Source organism: Bombus vancouverensis, unplaced genomic scaffold, assembly GCF_051014615.1.
Source record: "Bombus vancouverensis nearcticus unplaced genomic scaffold, iyBomVanc1_principal scaffold0031, whole genome shotgun sequence".
Lineage (NCBI taxonomy): Eukaryota > Metazoa > Arthropoda > Insecta > Hymenoptera > Apidae > Bombus > Bombus vancouverensis.
The window spans coordinates 312,491-338,754 of NW_027468922.1; the positions used below are offsets into that span (position 1 = coordinate 312,491).

The 26,264-nt window shown below is 35.1% G+C and overlaps 1 long non-coding RNA gene across 1 annotated transcript in view; it reads left to right on the forward strand.

Annotated features, from left to right (window-relative positions):
- Nucleotides 1-561: 561 nt before the first annotated feature.
- LOC143304367 (uncharacterized) overlaps nucleotides 562-26,264 on the forward strand; it is a 41,542-nt gene continuing 15,839 nt past the window's right edge. The window contains exon 1 of the long non-coding RNA XR_013061062.1: nucleotides 562-977. This is a non-coding gene — a long non-coding RNA (uncharacterized LOC143304367). The remainder of the gene's footprint in view (nucleotides 978-26,264) is intronic.

The window sequence follows — 26,264 nt, forward strand, 5'->3', positions numbered from 1 at the left end:
CTATATTATACAAACAACACTGTAAATTACCATACGTAACATGGTGAAACACAGGAAATTCACAAATTCTCACTCCAAATACTCCGCAACTTCACCTCGTAATATCACTCAAATTTCCATGAGTCACCAATAGGCGAATTAAGTTAGTTAACCAAACACAGTTAACAAACTAACATATCAAACCATGCAACAACGTCGCAACGTTCTCGGAAGGTACACTCACCTGCGCGTCACCAGTTTATGTTTCTCGCTTTCCGGTCGCGTATACGTGTCGCGACAAAGCGACGAGAGAGAAAGAAGATTGCGATGGTAGTGAGAAGAGCGAGAAGGGCAAAAAGCGTGCAAACGAGTCACGAGAAAACCCAACGGTCGCGGTGCAACAGGAGAAGCGGCTCTTTGGAATCGTAAAATCCCCGCAGTTCTCCAGTGACGTCTTCGACTTCGGCGTTGCTGTCGACGGGACGATCCACGGGGACGAAAGTCATCGTCCAATAGCCGCACATACGACGCTGGTGGGGCTCCGCTTTCGTTTGCACACGCTATAAAGCCGCGCTCATTGTCCACGCGGCGAACAGTCGGTGCGTGCCCCCTTTTAAACGACGATGTAGCGCGGCGTCCGAAAAATCGAGGATCCGTGCACCCAAGATCATTGTGACGATCGAGATCGAGCACGTGTCCTGGACTTGGATCACAGGATCACGAGAGTCGTTGCGATCCGCGATTATTTTTGTTATTTTTCCAATTTCCGTTTTATCCTGTTGAAACAGTGAAAAGACATCCGGAAGAAGAAGAAGAAGAAGAAAAGAGTAAAGTTTGTTCGAAATCGACTTATCGAGTCGGACAAAAGTGAAGAAGCTAGATTTCATTTTATTTCTGTGACTTCTGCAGAGAGTTTCTCGTTTTAGAAACAAAACCACGACGAGATTTGTGATACGCCTAGTGAAGTTTCGCGTTGCTCTCGGACGATCGTGGAAAAGGTAAACGTTTGTTTGCACCGATCATTCGTATCGATGTGTCGCGTGAGACTTGAATTTTGGTACAGTGGTTCGTCGTGAAAGTATTTGAACGCTGGTCGTAAAAGGCTTTGGTGTATAATGTATGTTATCTGTTACACGGAACATTATGAAGTATATCGGGAAAAACTTGTTCGATATAACCGTACCTGTGTTACCTTAGCCGTGTCTCATTACGGTGATAATTAAACTTCAAAATGTTTCGCCTAACACACATATTATAATATCTACTATATCCATAAAGGACTTCTATAAGTATTTCAGCATTTAGCATAGATAACTTACGTATCTTTATTGTATGCGTTACATAAAATATTTAAAAATTTCTTTAGTATCGGAATGAGACATGACTATTGTAGGTCAGTCAAATTTTTAGTCAATCTGAAAACTCATATATGAGCTACTGCGATATTCATTGATCGCGAACATAATACACATGATATATTTAAAAAATGTTTGCACAAATATTCAGATATTTTCATGTGAGCTACTGTATATTTGCTATTTTGCGAAGAAGGAAAAAGAATGAAGTTCTTTCATTGCTCCAATCGTGTTTTATCTCTCATTAACACTTGCGTCGATAACCTACTTAGATGACCAAATTTCCCTCGTTGAAGATAACAACTAAAAGTTTGGTATTTGCTTCGATCAAGTTACATACATACCTTTTCTTCGTGATTACTCGGTCTCTTCTCACTTTCACGACCAATTTAATTAAAATCCGAGCCAATGACTGCTATAACACTGCTATAATATAATAATATATGGCTCTTAAGATTGGAAGTTTCGTTAAATATCACGATATAATGGTGGTCCGTTAATTGATCGAGATTTTGACTTGTTAAATAAACAATTTTGTCCTTATTAGTTCTTTAAAATGTCTTCGTGATGTGACAGTCAGTGTATTTGTGTTGACCTTTAATATACTGATGTGCAGTGACTTTCACGTCTAGATTGATTTAGTTCAGATATTTTACTAATTATTAGAAACATACTGCAGACAATGTAGTAGAGCCTCTCTTTTCTGAAATAATAGGAAGACGAAATTTCATTTATCCAAATACAGTTTAAGAGTAATCGACAGATTCTTTAAATATTTATGAATCCATAATCAGATAATTTTTTCAACGTAAATAACTACACAGAGTTACGTTCTTTATCGTACTTCGAATTATCGGAGTTCTTCTACGAGTGCCACGAGTGCTTCGGCATGAGAAGATATCTTTTTATTAGAGTTTTCGTCTGCTGTTTTCATTTATATAAAATCGCCATTATTATCGTCTACGTGAAACATTTCATTACATCAGAATACTTGCGGCTTTCTACCGTTGCCAACATTCGAGGAATCTATGTGCTTTGAAGAATTTTCAATTATGTTTTTCTTTCTTTAATGTCCGTGACTCTGGCTTCTCCAATATCGTGTATTTTTCTAATTTTGTTGCGCTTACATCACTTTCCAGTTTTCTCGTTTACATCGTATTTTCCTGCGATAGTTAGACCGCTTCCTAGTTTCATACCAAATTCGTATAATCACAATTCAATGAATCAAATCAAGGAAAGAGTACATTGTGTATGAACACTGACGACATACGTATGTACATATTTGAAACGGAAAAGGGCATTCGTTACGAAGAAATATTGTGTTTGGATAATAGAACGTTCGGATATTAGGCTATTTGGATAATACCGTGATATACATTTGCTACATCCATTTCGGTGTACCAATTAGGAATAAAAACATTAAAAAACAAGTTGAAATGATTTACACAAGAAATAGAAAAATTACCACGGTATCTTACAATGTTTTAGTATATTACGTACATCATTTTGCTTCTTTTGTTTATTTTTTCAGTAAGTGAAACACAGCGTCTGTGCCAGAATAACTAAGAGTAAGTTAGACGTTTCTGAGAAACTGTAACTAACTCCGAGTACAACATACGATAGAATGGTAATAATAGTGAAACTCATATACTAGGTAAACATTTCTAGTAGGCACTATTATGACAAAAATATAACAGTACAAAGTAACTTAGGAGTAACAGAATCATAAAGTCCTTTAAGGACCCTTTGTGAAGAAACGTCGATGATGGCATAAACATTGGTATGCTGAGAGTTGAAGGATAGACGTCTATAGAATTTTGATAGTATCTGTCAGATATCTGTATCTCGTTGAAGATCAACAGCATCAGAGATTTCCTAGAACTCTGGCTCATTTAACAGCTAATTATTTTAAAGAAGGTTAGACAGAAGAAATATGATAAATCCATTTATGTTGATTTTCTAATTATAGCGTTACTTTATGATTAAGTATAAGGTTGAAGAGGAATAAACTTACTAGATCAAAGTCCTTTAAAGCTTGCTTATTCTTTCGAAGATAACTAACAAATCCGCAAAACTTTGTAGAAAGCTGTTTAATCACAAAGTTAAATAGATCTTTGAAATAGAAAATTTGCCAGCTGTGTATTCAATCTTAACGCTAGAAACTAGCAAATCAGATAAAATCACTGACATCGGATTTGTTGTTTTTGGAATTTCTAAAAATATACAAGTGTTTTCGATAGCATCAGTGTTCACTTTTACTATAACAGAAACGCGACTATATATACTTATCCATTATCGTGATATTTATCGAGACTATGTATAACATATTTAGATGGGTATCAAAAGGTCGGACGTTTTCATGACAAAATTATGTTTTTCTAAAGAACGTAAACTTAGAAAACTGCCTTCTTCTCTGTGAACTTGGTATGTTTAAATGCCACGATCGACTAACAAAGCACTGTACTACAAAATACCAATCGATGCCGATCAGTGAGAGGTAAACTCACTATTCTAGAACAGGTGGTCAAACACTGCAATTAAGCAACAAGAATAGGACAACCGTGACTCATATAGTCTTTCAGAAGCCAAAATGATCAACTCTTTGTACACTAGTTCTTGCACATTATCCTGGCACACGGCGTTAGCGTTCAATTTTTCTAGAAGAGAAATTACTTCCATAAGCTCAATTTGTCGCAAAAAAGAACGCCGTAAACAATCATAAATTCCAAGATGAATAAGAAAAAAATAATTCCAATGTTGTCGCTGGACCATGGACTTTTATCATATAAAGCGATAATTAATCTAACTTACTCATTGTGTATTACAACAAATTTTTATTTCGCTTAAAAGCTTATTCGCGTTAAATATGGTAGAACTCGATTAATTAATCGAACTTTTACCGATTTGAAGCACTCACTTGAACGTGAGCTCGTATCACGCGAACGAAAAATGATGAGTAGCGAAGAAAATTGGTGAACTCTTGTTATATGAATTCCAATCGATCCATATAAATTGTCCGTCAGGAAAATCAGATAATTGGGATTGCAATCTTAAATAAAATTTCTGTTTCTATCGACTACAATAAGTGTTTTAATGTATCATATTAAGAAACAATTAACTCGATAACGCCATTATAAATAAATAAATAGAACGATAATTCCTCGAAAACGATGGTATTCCAATATTAATAACAGATTTCTTTCCTTTCTTTTCTTCGTTTTCCCTTACGACCAAGAAGAATACCAATCAATAGGAAGACTTACGGTTGGAAGTGAAACCAAACGATCGTTCCACTTTGTACTGTTACGAGTCTATAAGTTTGTGCGAGTTCCGCGAGATCAAAACGCTATGCTGTATCTCGTGTGCATCGAATGAATTTCAATGGCTCGATCGTGATCACGATCGCTTTCCCTGATCGATTTGAAGGCGAGAAAACTGGCCCCGCAGGGAAAAATCACGTATGCAAACTATATGTATCCATGCTAGCCATGATCGCTCTTATTAATTAGTTCTGGGATGTAATAGTTGTTCAAGGTGCGCACTTTTGTGTAACCGGTTACCGAGAACGTTTGACACACGCTTGTCCTCGTTGTTAAACGTCCAGGCCGGAACGGAAGCGATCGGTCGATAACGATCGTCCTGAGATCGTTAAGTCACTCGAGTTATGACGATCGTTACGAGCCTCCATTTTCATTGGTGCGTCGGTGGACGAGTTATTGCTACTCTGCTATGCGTTTTCAATCGGAAAAGGTCGGTTTTGAAGCTGTGTTCAATATTCACGCGTAGCTTTTGCTGGAGCATACGTTTCTCATTAATTTCACGGATCGATTACTTTGGGGAGGTTTCTTACATTTTTTAATCGTAAAATTATTGGTTGTAAGATTTTTTTGATATACCATATTCTAAGGGATCTCGCTTTTTTAATGTTGTAACAATTTTCTAGAAATTGCAATGTAATTCTTAATCGAATTTTTGAGCCAGAATTATTTAAAATCATTATATCTAGCAATGTACGAGAAATATCGCAATACTTTTTTCATATAAGTTATTATATATACACACAGACAAATTATTTACATGCACAAATATCGCTTGCATTTTTTTGTCAGAATAAGGACGGTACCTGATGGGAAAATTCGTATTAATTTAGGTGGTCCTGGCTTAACGTTAGGGATAAACACGTATTCGTTTTATTGCACGCTTTACGCACAATCCGGAAATCAATGCTAACTTAGTCGATCGTTGTTCAAAGCGAACAATTTATCACAGCTGACTAGTTGCTACGTAGGAATGTGTTTATTCAGTATTTTTGTTAAGGAAAATGTATTTTCAGTGTTGTATACTTCATGTATATACAGATGCAGCTACGACTCGGATAATTACTGATTAATGATAGCAATCTGCTATAATTGACTAATACTTACTATAATACGTTTACCTATTTTGCATACAATTTCTTTTATCTTTTTTTTTTTTTTTACTATGAGCAAATGGTGTTGGATCGAACGCATTATGTATCTTTTTCAAATTTTCTTATTTTATATTTTATATTTTTATTTTATAGCTTCCTTGAAAATTCTATGAAAATTAGGATTTTTAATGATTCGAAGATTAGAAAATTCAAAGATCGTGAGACTAGAAGATTCGAAAATTCAGAATGAACAATTTGGAGATTTGCAACCTTGTGAATTAAAAGATCCAGAATTTGTTAGACTTATTAAAAAATGGTGTATTCAAAAATAGCATATTCTCTTTCGAAGACATTTTTCTCCATGTATCCTATTGGAAAGTACAAACTTCATATATCACTTAAATCTCGATTAGAATCTCAATTAAAGTAATCATCATTCCACACAATCATTATCGCCAAAAATGCCATTCAATTTGTGGCAGAAAAATTCTTTTCTCGTGTCCATCGGCATACCGTTGTAACGTAAAGTGCGTTACAGTATACGCGAAATAATTTATGCAAATGTTACCAAGCCCCTAGAAAATAACAGTTATGTCACGGACTGGTCACTTCCGGTTCTCTCGTCATTAATACTCTTTTTTTTATCTAAGTTCGTGGTAATCGCAACGAACATTAATTACACAGAACCGTAATAAATAACCATCTACACTTATGAAACATCTATGTATGGACTGTTTTAAATGTTTTACATATGCGCTACATCGGTGATTAATCGAACGCGATCATCTCGTAGATTTCGTGAAAGATCAAATCTAACCGCAATTATCTTACAAAAAATGTCATTAAATTAATAATATTTTAAACGAACTTAATTCTACGAGAAATTTCATTGAACGCCAGTAAATTAACGATATTTAAATAATAAATAATATTTCATCAAATAAAGAAATAATTAATCAATTAAAACTTGCAGGGACGATTTTATAATCGATTTAATCATCGATCTATTTTCGAAATGATTTGCAAGATTGAGATCTGAATCGTGTAAATTTGCACGGTGTAAATATCATATCGTGTTGTACGATGGTTGAAAAAAAGCGAGTTTGTGCAAAAGGGGATTTCTCTTTGGGGTATGAAAGGTTTCTTAGAAGACGAAGGTGGTTGGGAAAGAGTTTAATTGGCGGCAAATTAAGGATTCATTTTATATTTTATATTGAAAATGATTGCTCTTGATTCAACGTTTATAACGTTGGCCTTCGTGAAGTAAAAGTAAAATGGCGTTCGCTAACGGTGTCGAATTTTTTCTTAACGATTCTAGTTGAATAATATCACGAATTTGTCGGGATTATTGTAACAATAATTTTACTTACTTGTTTTAATTATCCAGTAATTAACTGTAGTAATCGTTCACTGATAGAATCAAATTTTTATCGAAAATTTTATTTAAACAAGATTCAAAGATTCATACAAATTACTATGGAGCTACAATAATTTCGTTTACTTCTTTCATAAGCACACAATCTTTACGATAAATATCTTCCTTGATAATTTTATTTATGTAATACCTACTTGGATTTTTTAATAATTAACTATAATTGCTTTTTTATTGGTGCTTGTTTCTTAACTGAATAATCTTTAAAAAAAAAAGGCAACAATCGTGTGACATTCTGCACAGTGTCAAAATAAGCAGGAACCGGAGGTATGGTGCTCTATTATTTAAAATTTTCATTAATTGTCTTTGGAATTAATTATTATTTACACATTACGCACGATACATTTTGTGTATTTCATGATCATTTCTTCTAAACAAACTCTTCTATTCCAATGACAATTTACATCTGATTACATTACATTTTTATTTAACAATCCTCACGTCCCAAAAATATTATCTTCCTATTTGCAAAAAGGATCTAATAAGAAGCAAATTATTTAAAGGACACTCCAGTTAGAACGTACAAGTGACAGCAATAAGCCTTCGATAGTATCCTCCATTTTGCAATAACCTTGCAAAAATGTTCAACGCCCTTTGATATATGCGGAAATACGAAGCGATCTTATGATCAAAGCAGTAGAAGGGGAAATAAAATATCTATACAACGGATACATGATAGGGCTTGGAAACTATTCTAGCAATGTAGCAAATAATCTACAAGCATTTGCATGTTATAAATATTCCAAAATATACATTTTCTTCCTTTCAAAAAGCACAATGTTATACGAATGAAAAATATTCGTCTGATTAAGTCAAAATTATCGACTTAGGTTATTTAGAAGATTGATCAGTAATATAGAAGGGTGAATATATAAAAACGAAATGTACGAACTATTGGAAACGGCAGAAGCCCAGATGCTGAAGATACCAGAAATGACGAGGGAACCACACGCCAGCCATCTTCTGCCCCATCGATCAAGAACGAGCGCGAGGAACGTGTCAGCAGGCAGCTCGGTTGCTGCAGCAATCGTGAACGTAACAAACACGTCCAGGCCTAAATTATCGACGTTTCGTACGTGACCATCGAACACCAAAGAAATCGCCATCCTATATATCGTAAAACAATTTCATATGATAAAGAAAAGCACGCTATCATATTTCATGTGAGAAGCAAATTCCTTGCTTCAGAAATGAAGTATTTTTAGACAAAAGATATAAAACTGTTCGTGAGATTTTTACAAGATACAATTCCGATTTTACGTCAATCTATTTGATATCTGTTTAATAGCGATACGAACCAAATAACAATAAATAGAATCGTGATATTCCGTAGTCGTGGCGTTCTAAATAGATCCAACACGGAGTACGTTTTGTCTGCTTCCTCCTCTTTGCAGATTCTGGCACAGGTTTCCTGTTATTAGCAAATTTTTAACTAGTTAATGTCGTTTGTCTGTTTTTCTTACAAATTTATGTGAACCTGTTATGTGTACAAAGATTACGATAAAATCCGGAAGAAAGTTTATGTTATATTTGTATGAGACGATCCTTTCGAAATAGTTTACTTGGACGTTCGCAAATTTTTTCATTTTACTTTATAAAACATCAAACCTCTGAAAGTCGATTATCTCCTTATATCGTTAATATTGCCATGATCTATTCATAGACTGAGCAGTTTCCAAATGTTTAATCTATTTGTATAAAAATTTTCAAAGATAAAAACAATATACAAATTCAATAAATAACATTACAGAAATAGACAATAACAGACAATAACAGAATTGACAGCAATTTATCGCTGGCAATTTAGGTGATGAATAAGATATAAAATTACTAGGTTGTAAACAAATTTTCATTACGTAAAAGACCCAATTAGACTTCTATTCAAAGAAAATGATTATATGATATGCTTAAAGGCATATAAATTGGTATTTATAGAACGCACATAAAGCAGGAAAGATCATAAAAGTAGAAAATACGGAAAAGATTGCGGTAATCGGTTTATTTACCCGGAATCGTCTATAGATGTCATCGGGCACCTTGGTGCCGTTGATTCGCTCGAATTTACCAAGGATTTTAATGGCCCTCTCTATCTGACCTTGACTGACCAGCCATCGAGCGCTTTCCGGTATCAACCATGGCGTACCTACGGCTAGAACAAGAGGAACTGAGGTGACAATACAGGTCATCCTCCAGTCGGCCAAATAATAGGCCATCCAGGGTAGAATGCAAGTTGCAAATGTGAAGAATATTGCGATCGACATATTCGCCACGAATGTCATCCACTTTGGTCCAACGTATTCTAATACTGGAATAAAAAACATAATATTTAGAAAAATCATCTGTGAAAGAAATATTCTGTGAATAAAGAATGGAACAATATATTAGGTTGTCGCAGAAATTTCTTTCGTCTCGTAAGGAGATAATAGACGCATACTATTTTTTGTTTTATATTATTTTATTGAATTATATTCATTGGGACAAAATAGATCATACGTAATTCAATAAAATAATATAAAACGAAAGAAACTTTTGGGGCAACTTAACGCAATATGAAGAAGAAAAATTTGAGTTACAAATATATAAAAAGTAGATATACAATATATAGATTAATTTAACAAACGTGTTTAGTTCTACGATTAAATCGTGTTTAGATCTAATAACAAGGACTTTAATAATTTTCCAATGATTGTTCAAGCCCATTTAAATTTCCGTAAGTGTTTCGATACTTATCGACAAGAATACGTTTCTATTTACGAATTATACAGGGTGGTTAGTAACTGGTGGTACACGCGGAAAGGGGATGATTCTACGTGAAAAAAGAAGTCGAAAATATAGAATAAAAATTTTTCGTTTGAGGCTTTGTTTTCGAGAAAATCGACTTTGAATTTTCGCTCGGTACGCGTGCACTTTATCACGTCTCGTTATAACGGATCTCACTGTAGATCGTTGTCTCAATTGACGTTATTTTTAAAATTTTTAAAATTTTTAAATTTTTAAATTTTTAAATTTTTAAATTTTTATTCTATATTTTCGACTTCTTTTTTCGCGTAGAATCACCCCCTTTCCGCTTGTACCACCAATTACCAATCACCCTGTATTTCTTAAAGATACAAAAGGTAGAATCACGCGTAACTAGCAATATCATAAATTAACTGTGAATAAACGGATCGTTAGAGTCAAAGGATCATTTACATAATTCAAACACGAGCGTGTGTTACCTTGTTAAGCTATTTATGGTAGATATTGAAAGATCGATAAGCCTGAGATACATATTTATGTCGAAACGAACATTCTCTACGGAAAGTCGAGTCTAATTCGATGAAAACAATTGACTTCCTGAACGAACATATCGATATATATCCACAGTGCAATGACAAGTAAATATTACTCTATTTTCGTACAAGAAAACAGATTAAAACGATGAGAAGTTATCTTGAACAATTGAAGTGACCTTCGCGATGAATGAATCTCGCAATTTCACGAATACGTAGACGAAATTAATGTCTGGTGCGTATACGTCCAATAAATTAGAAACGCAAGGTTGTAACTCTTTAATCGCATAACAGGACAAGATGCGATAAACACGTGGAAATAGATCATAGTGAACAACGTCTATTTGTAGTTGCCGTAAAATAGGGAGTGATTGCTCTTAATGAAGCAACCGTGTTAGCCACTTAATAGTGGCTTGCTTCTAATCCGGAATCACCTTCAATCAGTTGTAACTAGTGGCTTCCAGATAATTACCGCTCAGTGGTTGTTTCTTTTTTTTTTTTTTTTGCTTTATTATAATTGCGATGCTCGAACCATGTTTACCATGGAACTCGCTTCCTTATTTAAGATCACTTTGTACCATTGATTTTTACTTTTCATGCTTCATAATGAACCAATTTATAATTCATAATAAACCAAAATGACGAACGTTCGTTTAAATCACGGGTTTCAGATATTTCTATTCTCTAAAATTACCTGAATTAATTTTTAATTATTACCTGAATTAATTAATTAATAGGATAATTCCACAAATCAGATATTTTGAGCATATATCTCGGAATTTCCTGTTTAATTCGCCGTAAATTTTCCCAATACGCTCTGGACCTCCTACATATATATAACGTGTCTATACATAACTGTTAATTCATCATTTTCTCGTAATCCTAACAAACAATGCTTAAAAACTTTAACTACATTTTGGATTGTTATCTCGCACGAATAAATTTTAAGCTATTAATCGCTTTCCTGAAAATCTGGGTTGGTTATCAGCTTCGGTACGAGACCATCGAGTAACTCGGTACGCATGAACGGAAATAATCTCCCAGTTATATCCAAATGTTTAATAATTTTCTACATAGAAATTTAATGAAAAATAAGAATAGAAGAATCTCGCATTACAAAAATCAACTTCCATGAAATCTAAATATTATTTATGCTGTCTGTAATTTTCAACATCTTCTTTCGCAAATCATCAACACCATTATCATCATCACCATTGCAACAGCCATTCTAAAATATATGTATCATTAATTTAATAGAAAATAAGAGTAGAAGAACCTCACGTTATAAAAATCAATATTCATAAAACCAACAAAATATCGTTTTTTAAATATATGTATCATTCAGTTTGTATTGCCTTTACAACGCGTAGATAGGGCGAGGAGATCTCTTCTGAAGACGAGATATTATTCTCATAGAAAGGATACAGAAAGGAGAAGAAGACGTAAAGAAGCTTCTCTGAGACCACTCGTTTCATCACTTCGCCTCTCAAGGTTTACTGCCTTTAACATTACATTATTCGCGCAGAAAAAGTATTCGCTTTTCTCCCAGCTGTTTCCGTCACCCTGTAATTTCATATCGTGTTACCGTTCGATCAAAAGCGACAACTCATTTATTGTAAACGAAGATTCCGTGCGGCACAGTTAGCAAAGATAAATTACAGACGATCGTATTAATAATAATAATCTGACCGATATCTCGCAATGCGACCAATCGATAAACGCGAGCACCGTCCAACGCAAGGACGTTGTTAACGTTTCGAAACTGATTAACGTTCGTTCTCTTCTTTCTTTTCTTTCGTTTCTTCCTTCTCGCCTGTTGGCTCGTAAAAGTATCTTAGCATTTATAGACATTTTTTATTTATTTATATTTATTATATATGATGGTATCATAATTAGTACAACAAAGTATTATTACGTTTCCGTTATATATTCATGAATATATTGGAATTTCATTAGGATCGTAATAAAGTCATATAATAATTATATCGAATATGACGTCAGAATTATAAATACGGTTATTATAATGCAGAGTTTCAATTAAGTAAATTTAAAAATCTATATACAAGATACAAAATTATTTAGCGTAATTATATATTTCACAGTAATTACAAAAATATTTAATTATAAAAATAGTCAAACATTTATTATATTAATAAATCCCGATATTTGATAACCATTTATTACATGTTTAAGATAACTATTTATGCTGTATATTTGTACTAAATAAATGCTTGCATTAAATATCTCGTAACTTCTATGTGCATCTTCAGAAATGTTTCAAACTTTACCAATATAATCATTACAATGCTAATGAAATTTCAGAATGTTTTATGTAACACATATTCTACATACATATAATTTTTCTGTGGTAAATATGTAAATGCTTTTATAAACTACTAGGTTTATACGCTTTGCAGTCTCATATTTTCCTCCCACTGTTAGCATTATCTGCAGTTTGTATGTGAGTTGTATGAAGTTGATCGAATTCTACGCTTTCAACGAGCTGGTCGAGTGAGGTTCTGCTTGAATAAGTTATAAATCCTGGCAGGAAGAAAGGCACGTGTTATTGATATCGACTGGTTAGCTGGAATGTTGAATAGGAATTTAAAGAACCAACTCAAACTTTATCGATAATAAAATATGGAAAATATGACTGCAAATAATACGTGAAAAATAATGGAAATATTCTATAGGATATTTGAATGTTTATTAGAGAATTTTAATAATAATATGGAACATAAAGAAGAAAGAAATTCGATGATACTAAATAATGATGATACTAAAAATTTCAGTGATTTTTATTAATATAAAATTAACATTAATATAAATAAAAACAAAATCTATTATAAATGATATAGACGAACTTTTTAACTAAATATCGTTAGAAAGAAAAGTGACACAAGTATACATACGAAACAATACAAAAAATCCGCATCTATCTAGAGAAATTTGTTATGAATTTCAAAGTCTGTATAAATACGTATACTAATACATAAAGCTTCTAAAGCTCTAAAGTTTTAATGTTTAAAAAAAAGTACAAAAATATTTCTATTAAAATATATATGATATTTTCCACGGTATTTTCTACGCAGTTTCTACAATTAAGGATTTCCTCGTTCCCATCGATTTTCCTCTAGTTGTGAGACCCTCGGATAATCACGTCCCTTTCATTTTATCTTCGCTACGCTCGATTATAAATACGGAACTGAATATAGAATTATTTGCAAATCAATGAATCCGATGATGTAATTTGTTACGCGCTCGAAACGAATTAGTATCACTTATCTTAGTTTCAATCAATACCTCACTTTCTCAAGTCATTGATTAAAATACGATTTACACTCGTACAGATCGAGCCTTCTTTCTCAATATTTCCGTCGAATATTCGTGATCAATCGTTTAATCGACCTTGATAATTAGAATAGAAATAAGAAAATTTGAACGCCAAATCATTAACGAACCAGCCACTTGCTCACGAATCTCGTCAACTTGGCCTTGTTTTGTCGAACAAATTGTAAATTTTTCCAACCTCGGCTTGAGTCATCGATTCAGGGTTAATGCACGTCACCTGAGTTTCTTTGGTCTCGATTTTTACAATTGGAATGCTGTCTGCAGGACAAACTTGCTATTCGATCAAGAAAACTCGTTTCAATGACTCGTCTGATGAACTTTCAATCAGCGTTCTTACGTTTCAACAGAGTCTCTTCAAAAGTTTCAATCAGGGTCTTAACGCTGTACTTTCAGGGTATAAAATATCTTTCAAGACAGAGACTAGTCTAGATTTTCTCTTCAATATATTGATATTAGAACAATAACTGGAAAATATATTTCTACAGTATTATAATTGAAATTTTTTCATGTAGAGTTATAATAAAATTTTGTATTATAAATTGCCTGTATTATTATCAGACAACGAATTCAGCATGAATTATATCGATCTTGTATTAAACAATTTATTAGAATTTTCAATGGAATATTTAAAATGTTACTTGATTGTTTTATATTATTATGTGATATTTTTACGAATTTTAAATAAGTTTGCTAGAAGAAGATGTTCATTTTAATTAAAACCATATACATGTATGTATATATATACATAGATTTATAGTTGTGGAAGCGTTCGTTGTAGAACCATTCATTCGTTACCTTCGCTTTCCGTTGGGAAGTGAAAGTTTATGAAAACCCTGGTATGCTATAGTTGTCCAGAAATGAAAAACAATTTTGAACAACTAATCCTTTGTAATCAGAATATTGTCTCGTTAAAAGAGAAAACAAAATTATAATTGATCGCGAGTATAGAGGGAAAATATTAGTATAGAAAATGATTGCGAACTAACTACCTTTAAATATTATAAATATTCAATGGTATATATAAATCCAACTATCTTAAAGTTTCATATTTTTATCTTGCATGAAATTCTTATAAAACAGGAAAATTAATTTTTCTCTGTCTCTCTCCCTCTCTTTGATATAAACGCCGCAGTTAAAAAATAAATATGTATGACCTCATGTATATTCATATGTATTTAAGCATCTTTCTTCGTAACTTTGAATGGTTTTCAATTTCATTTAAATTGTTGCATGGCAACGTGAGTTCTGTTGCAAAATTCATATACTTGTAGAAACGTCAGTCGTAAATCAAGCATAACAACAGTTTTACAGTATGTTGTAGAGATTACTTTGTTATTTAAACTTAGAGATCTTTCTGCTTACAGTAATTACAAAAAGTAACTGTACACCATCGTATTTAGAACAGCATTTATATATATACCAATTAATTAAGACTAAGTCTTAAGATAAGACTGATTAAAATATTAGCTTTCGTATCATTTGTAATACTTTCATACATGCTTATAAATAATTAATGCTATCAAAATGAAACGTAAAAACTGATTTAAAAAAAAGGAAGAGAGACGCTTCATTGGGAAATAAGGATACATACGTACAAGTACTTTTTGTAGCCACTGTGTGGCTTTCAAACTCAATTCCAGGGCAAAAAAGAAATTATTGAAAAACGGTTACCTAATATGTACATCATAGTGAAGCAATTATCAAAGGCGAATCCAACGAAAAAACGACACAAAGTGAACTGCCAGAAGCTACCCGTGAACGCAGTAGCCACCCTAGCGAGAAATCCCATTAAATTAGCTCCGAGCAAAGCTGGTATTCTTCCATATTGATCAGCAACCCATCCAAAAATTAATCCTCCGAAGATAGCGCCGATGAAGAAGATACTTTGAGCTATGGTTGGCAGTGCATCATACTGACAAACCCATCCCAGCTGCAACAGAAAACTACAGTCGAATGATTTACTTCTGATCACGATCAGCATCACGGGAATCTTATAGCAATTTCAACGCCTCGATTAAACGAATTTTCGATCAAAGTTTCGAAATTCCTAATGAAGCGCGCCTCTGTCCTTTTTCCTTTCCCTTTGAGGAAAAAAGAAGGAGAAGCTTAAGACCCTGCGCGTTCTCGCGTCCTTCTTCTGGATGCTTCCTACCCCTCGATGAATAATTCTCCTCCTGACGAGCGACGCAAAGTTCATGGAAATCCACTGGAGCAAAAAGTCTTGCAATTTATGTCGAACAAATCTGTGTGTTCGCGCTGTTGCTCGTTATAACGTTTTATTAAAGTTTCTTTTCAATCCGGTATTTTCATTTTCAGTTTCATTTTCAGATTGTATTTTATTTGGCAATGTAACGCTTGAATTTAGAATGTATTCTGTAATTTCACTACATGCACTAATTATTACTGCAATATGTACTAGTAATTCTGTTACGTACTATAATTTTCCTCTGTGGAAATCGACATTGTTAATTTTCCCACTCCTGAACTATCGATCTTTCCACAAACGTTTATTCGACCCTTTCCATCGTTCTTCTTTCTTTCCAAAAATTGCACACTACGCTTATTTCTTATCGAAATAGATCATGCAAATAATCGAATACGACATACACAGTATAAAGGGATTGATTGATAGGAACAGATAAAATATTCAAAAAGCAGGAAATTACAAGTCGAACTTTTTCTGTCACCTCGGATGCCACAGACGCATAAGGGACGGTGGTATAATTAAATTCCCATCCTTGTTGGCAATCTTTCGTTGGCCACGATGGGTCCGGTACGTGGCTTCCATTTAGCAAAATTTCTCGAGTAACCTTCGCGGTTGACTGGTATCGCCAGCGACAGCCTGAAACGAAGGAGAAGATAACGTAGATTGGTTCACGGTCTTCGATGCCGATGGACGTTCCGACAAGCGAGTAATTAACTTTCTATTTGAAACTCGACAAAAAACATTGGGAATCTCGAGTATTTGTTGAGCTAATAATATTGATTGTTAGTCGAGTCTGATAAAACGTATTTGATTGGAATTTCATTTAAAGCGAAGAAAGTTATTTTCAATTGTAGCTGGATGTACGTTAATTGCTGTTTTCCTGTCTTTACAAATTACTCATTCCTTTGTTTCATCAGCCTTTTCGATTATTATTGTCTCGTATTATTATTGTCGAGTATTGTCTCGTGGTTATTATCTCAACGCTTTTATCGTGTCAATTTATTGCGTTGTGTTCATACGGGTTTGTAGAATATATAATAAACAATGCAATGAGAAATGAAAATGAGAAAATTTTGAAGAATTATTAAATTAGGTAAATTGAAGGGAAAGAAGTTCTGTGAAGGAACTGGATTGGATCTAAACAGATAATAAAGAAAGATGATCCAAGATTTGCGACCTCCGACGTATGTCGAAAACATTTACTCATTAATAACGAATGTCATTAAGATAATTCAGTGACGGTAATTGCGTCTGTTATTCTGATGAATGTTACATAACGAGATAGGAAGTCGATGTCATGATGACTGGCGCTGTCTGAATCAAATCAACCCTATTCACAACCAGATAATACCGTCAAACGATGTTTACATTATTATAATATGAAATCCAATTTGAAGGCTTCGTGAATTTCTATTATCCTTCAATGAAATTATGAAATAATGGCGCAATTTAATGATAAAGATTATTATTATTTCATTAGGCTTGCTGTATAATTTGCTAGATTGTCTTCAACCAGATAAATATATCAATAATTTTGGCAATGGCTATCATCACATACCTTATCGAAAGAGAGAACATTGGTTCTCTTTGATTTTCGATCGTTGAATCGTCGAAAGAAAACTTCGCGGCTCAAAAAAGTTCTCCTACAAACACGTACATAGCATAAAAATCGGTAACACGCGGAAGTTCTACAGGAAAAAAATCAAAAAGACTTGCTGAGCAAGGCAAGAACTTTCCAATAGAAGGTGAGCATAATAATAAATAACACTTGCACGGATGCTTGCGGAGGAGTCGTTGACTATATTAAACTAATACTAATTATGAAACAATGTAACAGTAACGGTACTAGTCGTAATTAACATACTATCGTTAACATTATCGTGATATCGAAATTTCTTCCCACAAGATCACCGATTAATTGCATCGATTTGCGAAATTCTTAGTGTTCGATGATTATCATAGTCGAGGAAAGGTATTTACAAGATATTAACATCCGCATCTAATCACATCTCGTAGCATCGCGACTTATCACGCGTATCGCCTAACCTTTACATGAATATTGAACGAACGAACACTTCGAACGCATTATGCAAGTGTACGTTACGTTTTTCATTCGCCGGTAAAAGCTTTCAAAAACGAGTTAATGAGCGAATGATACGTGGCATGCGCGAAAGAAACGAATGCTTGCCCATAGAATAGCTGAAAATGATTCGAAAAGTATACTAGCAAAATAACAATAGATTCAGATAACTGACCAGTCGACCAGGATTAGTCACAGCCTTTTAACAATTCTATCGATTTTCTGCTACTATTATACTTATTTACTCCAAAGCTAAGATCCTACCTAGGTTAAACTAAACGTTAACTATGACTCACAGTTGGAAAATGCACTTATCTTATACGTAATCATTTATCAATTACTGAGTTCGTTAAGTTCTATTTTTGTTTACTGAAAGGAAAAAATCTTCCATTAATTAATCATCGCTATATCGTTGTTTGCTATTGTCTTTCGTCTGATCTACAATCATTTACCCATTCCATCGTTGTAGAACTCTTCATTTCTGGTTCCTATAATCTGGTATTTAATATCATCGAATTTATTTTGAAGCACGTGCACGTGCCAAAAAATTAGGTCACGGAAGTTTTATGCATTTCTGTGAAATCTGAAAGGGCAAAATTGCAAAGTACACGTGTGACACATGGAAATATATAAAACATCGGAAAGTAGCACGCTTTGTAACGTTTAATCGAGGTAAAACAATTTTTTATCCAGCTTCTAGTTTTTTTTTTCGCTTCCTTTATATTCTGAAAAATATGCGTAAAAATCCGCAGGCTACGTATTATGACGTAAACGGAATGGAACGAATCAATAATAGAATAAATTAAATAATATTAATATTAAAATATTAAATAATATTAATATTAATATAAAAATTATAATAATAATAATCGATAATAAAAGAAATTAAGGACAATGGAACACATATTCGATTTATACTAAATATCCGCGGCTGTCCTGATATTTATTGCCAGTCGCGTACATACGTTCAAGTTATAATTTCTAATACCATTAGAAAGTTAGGAGAATTTTAATCGAGAACGAGCTCTATACCCTTTGAACGTAATTTGTTCGTCACTTAATCGCTGCACGCGGTAAACACTAACGAGCAGCTCTTAAACAAAAGTATTTGTACGTTCTGGTCAACAACGGGGTGACTAGTTATTAGCGCGTTCTCCTGTTTCATTGAAATTTTAATTGCATCAACGTAGTACGTTCTATGGTCGACGTCTTAACATAATTGTACGGATCGAATGTCTTTACGTAAAACTGTCCCGTGCATGTTGACGATTCGCGGCCAATCAACGATATCAGGCCGAATGTTACGTGCTCAACGCTATTTTTTCGCGTTCACGCTCTCATTGTTTGCGCGAAGGTTCAACGCGTTCGCGCGGCGTACGCGATAATACGCGCTCCGGGAATTTTATCCAAGGATAAACGTGTGCGAGCGCAACACGTTGCGACACCACATCCTTTGCCTCTCTCGAAACGTCTTAATAACGAATTATGGTGCAATCGAACCATGCGCGTATAGCGAAAATCAATCGTTTCTAGCCGTTCACTTTGAACACCGCGAAGGTTAATTTGGCAACTACATATATATCCATGTATTGTGTTTCTAACGATTGCCAAATGCTATTTTCATGCATATAGTGATGCCATCCTTTTGTTACGAAGGATTAGCATCAGAGAAATTTTCGGCTTATTACGCATATTGAAAATGTAACGTAAGATTCATCTTTTTTTTCAGCAAATATGCAGAGATACGCACAGGTGCGTTTGAGTATTAGAGCACCTACTGGTTACATTTATTGGAACGCTGTAAAACATACGACGTGAATGAAAGTTCGGATTTATAATAAAATAAGCAGAAGATACAATCGGAAAAAGGATCTCAGCAAGACGATAGTATTAGGACAGCGTTAGGAAACGGTAGGCCAAGAAAAGCCGGTCGAAAGATGATTCGTAGAACTAAAGGAAAGTGTTGAGATATTGATCCGTTTCATAGCGCCGATGCGAGCGAAAAGCGAACTAAAAATTGCGCGTTTAAGCACTAAAATGTCTATATACTATCACGAAACTACGAAATATTACTAATCTTCTATTTACAACGAAGCTCGTAAGTCTCGTGACCAATTTACACGAAAAAAGATCGAGTTAGGGACACGATAACGCGTTAATGAAACTTCTAATCTCTAAATCTCTAGAGAGAAATCCTTAAAAGCTATAGATCCTTAATAAACAATTTACCGATTACGACGATAAGTCCCCTGATGCTCGTAACCAATTTTACACAGAAAACGGATCACCAAAGTTGCAAGACTTTCGAGTTGGAGGGAATGACGCGTCAACGAGAGCGTCGCGACGTATAATGTTTACAAAGTTTGCGTGGAAATTAACACGATCAGGAATAAGCTGGATCGTTGTCACCGTTTACGATCGTGTTTCCGAGATGAAAGAAACAGCTACTATTATGCAATCGATCGTTTCGAACTAGTAAACGGCGTAGCGAAATAAAACTCGGTGTAAGTCTTAACATACGTTCACTAGCAGGAACGTGTTTTATTGAAACTTTTACGACTCGCTACCGGCTGCCCCAGCCGTTGCATTATTTGAATAACATCGAAGGTTGTTGACCTAGCAACCGAACGAAGGTGCGATCCAATTGGATGTGGATGTAATTACACCTTGAAATACCTTTCGCGATTTGCAAGCACTCGCTAGCAACAGAATGTGCGATCGTCGTCGCGCGTCGCCGTTTCGACAGAATTAACGTCGTTGGAATCTCACAACGATTGAGAAACCGCATATTTACTTCGCGCGAAAACCACGATGAACGAGTTATGTCTCGTTCGGGCTAATTTCTTTGAAGTAGTCAATGTGTCGATTTTTAATTTATGCTTCAAATATGTAATATCGGAAGATAAGGATAGAAATTTTTTTCCGATTACTTACAATTTATTAATATTAAATTGAATATACAAATATAAATTGGACAGGGAACGATATTTATTTAACGGAAACTAAATGCAATACTCGTATCTATATCAAATAACTTTACAGTTATTTGATCACTCTCGTCACAACGAATCTAAAACACACACTCTCTCTCTCTCTAACAACTCTATCAATTCTCACGACTCTACTCTTCGACGACTCGAAACCTCTAACGACTCTACTCTTCGACGACTCAATTAGCTCTGATCTTCGCCAATACACTCCTGCTCGGTCGTGCTCGCTCTTGCTCTCGTCCTCTCTCACACACACACACGCACACTTTTCGGCTCACATACTCTGGCCTCTCGATTGCCACTCCTTGAAATGTGGAACCGTACTTCTGTTTTGACGCTGCTTATCTTTTCTCGCGTCACTGTTACTAGGCGCTCTTGGATGTAAACAAACCACGAAAGACGACGTACACGGTGTTTTCTAATTTCAGCCGATCTCCAATCAAAGCTATTCTACGATATTACAAATATTAAGAATCGAAGATCCAGTGTGGAGAATTTGAAGGGTTGACTCTGAGATTTGAGAGTAATTTCAGAGAATAGAAGCTTAATTCCTGCGATTACTTCCTTCACATACTTCCCCTTTTCGGATCTTGACACTACGCAAGTCTCTTTCGGTCGTGCCGTACACCTCGCTGCAATATGTCCAAATCCGCTGCACTCGGAACACCTAACACCTTCTCCCCTCTCCGGACACTTAACACTTAGATGACGTCACTACCGCAAATGAAGCATCTTCTTTTCTTCATTGCATCTACAGATTGACTGGGCTTCCCGTTCTTCTGGGTTTTAGCCGGCTTCACAATCGACTTTGCTCTGCGACTCTTCTGCTCTTCGTACATCACTAACCTCTTCCTCAACTCTTTGATTGACGTAGCACCGTACAATATAGCCTTATTGTTCTCGTCGTCTATTATTCCATCCACAATGTATTCCACCTTTGCTTCCTCTTCTATGTCCACATGGCTGGCTATTTCGAGCATGCGGTACATGTAAGCCAAACATGCTTCATCACTCTCCTTTTTTGTTTCTTCAAGTTTCTGATGTACTTGCCTACTGTTGACTTTCCTCGAAAATTCTTTCACTAGCCCCCTCTTCAACTCATGCCAAGTCCTGGCATGACACTCGAAGCTCGCAAATATTTTCGCTGATCCCTTCAGCAGCTTCCTGGCGTAAACTGCCTTCTGCCCATCCGACCACATGCACGTATCAGCGATTTCCTCGAACGACTCGAACCATCGTTCGACATTTTCACCTTTGTCGCCACTAAACGACTCTAATGCATCTTCGACGTCTCTAAAACTCAGTGTCGAACCAACACATGCCCTTCGACAATATTCATCACGGTCCTGATACACCCTTCGCGTATCTCTCTTGTATCCTCTTGCGTTTTTCTTGTCATCTTCATCCTCACTTTCGTCGTCGCTTTCTTCTTCCGACGATATGTCGTTACCATCCATGGCCGCTTGTAGCCGTGCGCGTAATTCTACTTTTCTTCCCGTCGTTTTTAAACCCAAACTAGCGAGGCGCTCCTTCAACTCCTTCGTATTCATTTTCTCAACATCTTCATCTTCGTTACAATCACGCTCAGCTCTCTGTACGTTTCCTAAATCTCGTTGACCGGTTAGCTCTTCACCGCCCGTCGATCCCTTAGGATACGATTGTCCAGCCCTACACGCCCGATTCAGCCTTGCAATCAGCACTGACCTCGCACCCGATATAGGGAGGTTCATTCGCGCGAGCTTACTCCTCAGCTCCTCCAGCGTCGAACCCTCTTCACCCGACAATCGTTCGTCCCCAACGTTTGCCATTTTTCACACTACACAAACTTAAACAGTCAACGATATCGTCTTTTACCGCACCGCGTACGGGTAAATTCACAACTAGCTCGAATAGCTCTGTTAAACCGTTTCGTTTTCTGTCTTGTCCAATCCCGGACGAGCCCCCAAAAATATATAATATCGTGATATAATGTATTTACAAGGAGTGGACAATAGAGATGTTAATCAGACAGAAAAAGACGATTGTTGTTCAACCTGAACTATTCACGCCAAACGTACAGAAAACAGCGCAACTAAATAACTAGATAGCGACTCGACTTTTACCAAAACGCGATGAACACTCTCTCGGCAACGCCACTCGCAAAACTCTGTCCTCGCTCAACTCGCACTCCGCTTTTTTAATCACACTCTGTTTTTCGAATGACTCATCGTTCCTTTGTCTTTTTCTTAGCCCCACAACGCACGTGCTCCGCAGCCGCTCGTAGTCAAAGTCACGTAGGCCTTTTTTTGCGTAACCTATTCGACCGAAAGACCGACGATACATCGTTGGGCCTGTCGGTGCTTCGACTTTCTCGCGACATTGTTTATAGTTCGCCCGATATCTCTTAGGCCTTTGTTCCATGATACTACATATATATATACTGGTGTACTGGTCATCTTTTTTCCACACGTTTTTAGCTTTTTAGCTGTTTGTGTATGGGCGCCTAATCAGCCAATCAGAAATAGCCGGTATTCTATGAATCCTTTTCTTCAATGCTCGAAGAGCTGGATATTTATCCAAAGCTGATGCCCCAAACATATACTCGAAATTTTCAAGGGCCGCTGCAAACACGAAGTCCGCCCATGTCGTCTGAGAAAAGGTTTGTATACATTTATTTTGTACCTCCTCTATTAAACAATTTTTTTAATTTACCATGAAAAATGTGAAAAATCGAACTCTTAACTAAAGATCACTAGCTTTTTAGGAAGAATTTGGATTTTTATTTTATTGTCAGAATTTAATGGATAATTTTAGAAACTTCAACCTTTGCAGGTATTTGTTAATTAAAAATGACAAAACTGGTATTATGTAAAAAAGAGTAATGTGTATCCTGAATCAATGTCGAATGGAAATTAGACAGTTCTATAAAAATAATCCTTCTCACGATTCCACAACTTCATAGCTTAATTAAATACAATTCTTCGGCGATATAATTACGAATACATTTACAGGAATTGTGTAATATGATAGATATCTCGTTAAAGAAATTGAAATCGTAAATTCCGCGGATAACCAGCGTTTATCATATAGAGACAGGGATTTGCAAAGAATAAAAGTTGTAGAACGTTGAAAGGCGTTGAGAGAAACGTGATGTTATCCCGTTATTCGTTAACGCAACGCAGTTAAAAAAAATCCCGTAGGAAGATTACGATAATAGATAACCTGAGTCGAGTGTTTGTCGGGGGATCTAAAAGATTCTTTCGAGTTGAGCGTCTGAGATTGCAGAGAAGAAAATTTGGAAGCCATCGAATTCGTGATGTCGATAGAAATCTTCAGTTGGAATCGTTGTATCATAACGTAGTCTGCTTATTGTCGATAAGAATTTACTAAACTAAAAGTGACTACTAAAAGTTTCTATCCTCTAAATTCTATCTACGATTCTATAATCTAAAAACTGACTTTTGCAAACAAACTGTAACATTCGCTTAACGGAAAGACATACGTATCTTGTTTGTACTCGTCTTTTCACAATGAATTCTTGAACGTCTGTCTCTGTGGTGAGACAAATGCAAAGTCATCTCATCAGTTACTCACCTTGCTTCAAATCTCCAAGAGTATCGACGAGCACGTCGCATATCATCGCATCCCATTCGTTCTTTCCCATTAGATCGTACTTCCTCGCCAAGTATCGCGCCACAGCGTTACTCTGCGCTACCGGTTTCCCGTCTATCTCCAGCACAGGCAGCTTTTCATAAGGCATTGCTAAGAACAAACATGGCTCATATGAACACTGTGTAGAGGGAAACGATCGATAGGAAATCACAAGACAGCTTCCGAGGCCGTTGCGTTCTTGTGAATAGATGAATCGAAATCATTTCGGTTTTAATCAACATGGCCTAGTAAAGAAATACAGAAATGTCTTCTTTCTCCTTTTTTTCTTTTCTTACGATTACGATGGACAGGGTATCGCGTGTTTTTGACTGTTGGGAAGAACCCAAGGTTTTTAAAATCAAGGATAAAAGATAATACCAGACACGGAAAAAATATTAGAAAATGTACACGGTTCTTGTAATGAAAATTGAAATGCAAGGAATATAAATCGAATGTCTATTGCGAACGTAATTTTGTCTTTTACACCGACAGGATTGATTTACAGACTTACGTTGATTTTTTGTTTCTCTATTTGCAAGCGACATATAAGATTAAATCGAAGACTATGCTGCGTAAAACTTTTATTATACCATTTACGATAGAAATGTCGCAACAGAAGATCGAATTTTATGTCTGCTTTGTTCTTTCGACTTTTTAGCTATGTTCTTGTTCATTTCCGAACTGATTTCAATTTTTTATCCTTTTTTTCCGACAAGCCCTAAAAAGTTTTTAAATTAACGAGAAACGTAGAAGCATTTTTGTATTCCTATTTTAAGTCACCTATTTACGGTTTTCTCAAAATATTCGAAATGCTTCGATTCATTGAAAACAATAAAGATTGCAACACAAAAATTCGAGAATCGTAAGTGAATTAAGTTGGTATTCGATAAACACGATATTACGGAAGCAAAACTTAATGAAAAGTTCGACTTTATTCCGTATGAAATTTTACTTTAAGTAAGTTTAGCCTGCACGTGAAACGAAAGTTTTATATACAGAAAAGTTTGAGTAAATGGTAGATACCTGAGAGTTGAACGATGAAAGTAAAAATCGATTCTTCACGCTTACAATCCTTGTATTCAGGCCAGAGTTCTTCGGGGATCCTCTCGTCGGTATACTCGATGCCAGTATATGCAAATATGTACCGTATATGTTCGGCACGACCACGGGCATTGAAGTAGATTAGTTTGTAGGTATGTTCGTCGCTCATTTTCCTTGCTCTGCCAACTTATCGAGAAAAATGTTACAATTAACTCGTGTAATTAACAGACTGTGTGCGTGTTTGTGCGTAGAGAGAACAATTTATTTATAGATGGAATAATTCGTATAATACGCAAAATAAATCATTTAGAAGGCTGGAATATGTGTTTTTGAAACAATTAATTATGTCGAAAAATATTTCAAACGAGATATAATTATGAAAAAAATAATAATTAAATGTATGTAAATGTATGTAATAATAGTTAAATGTATGTAAATGTAATAATTAAATGTAATTAGTTGTGAAAAAAATAATAATAAAAAGTAAATAAATGTAAAAAAGGAATTAAATGTAATT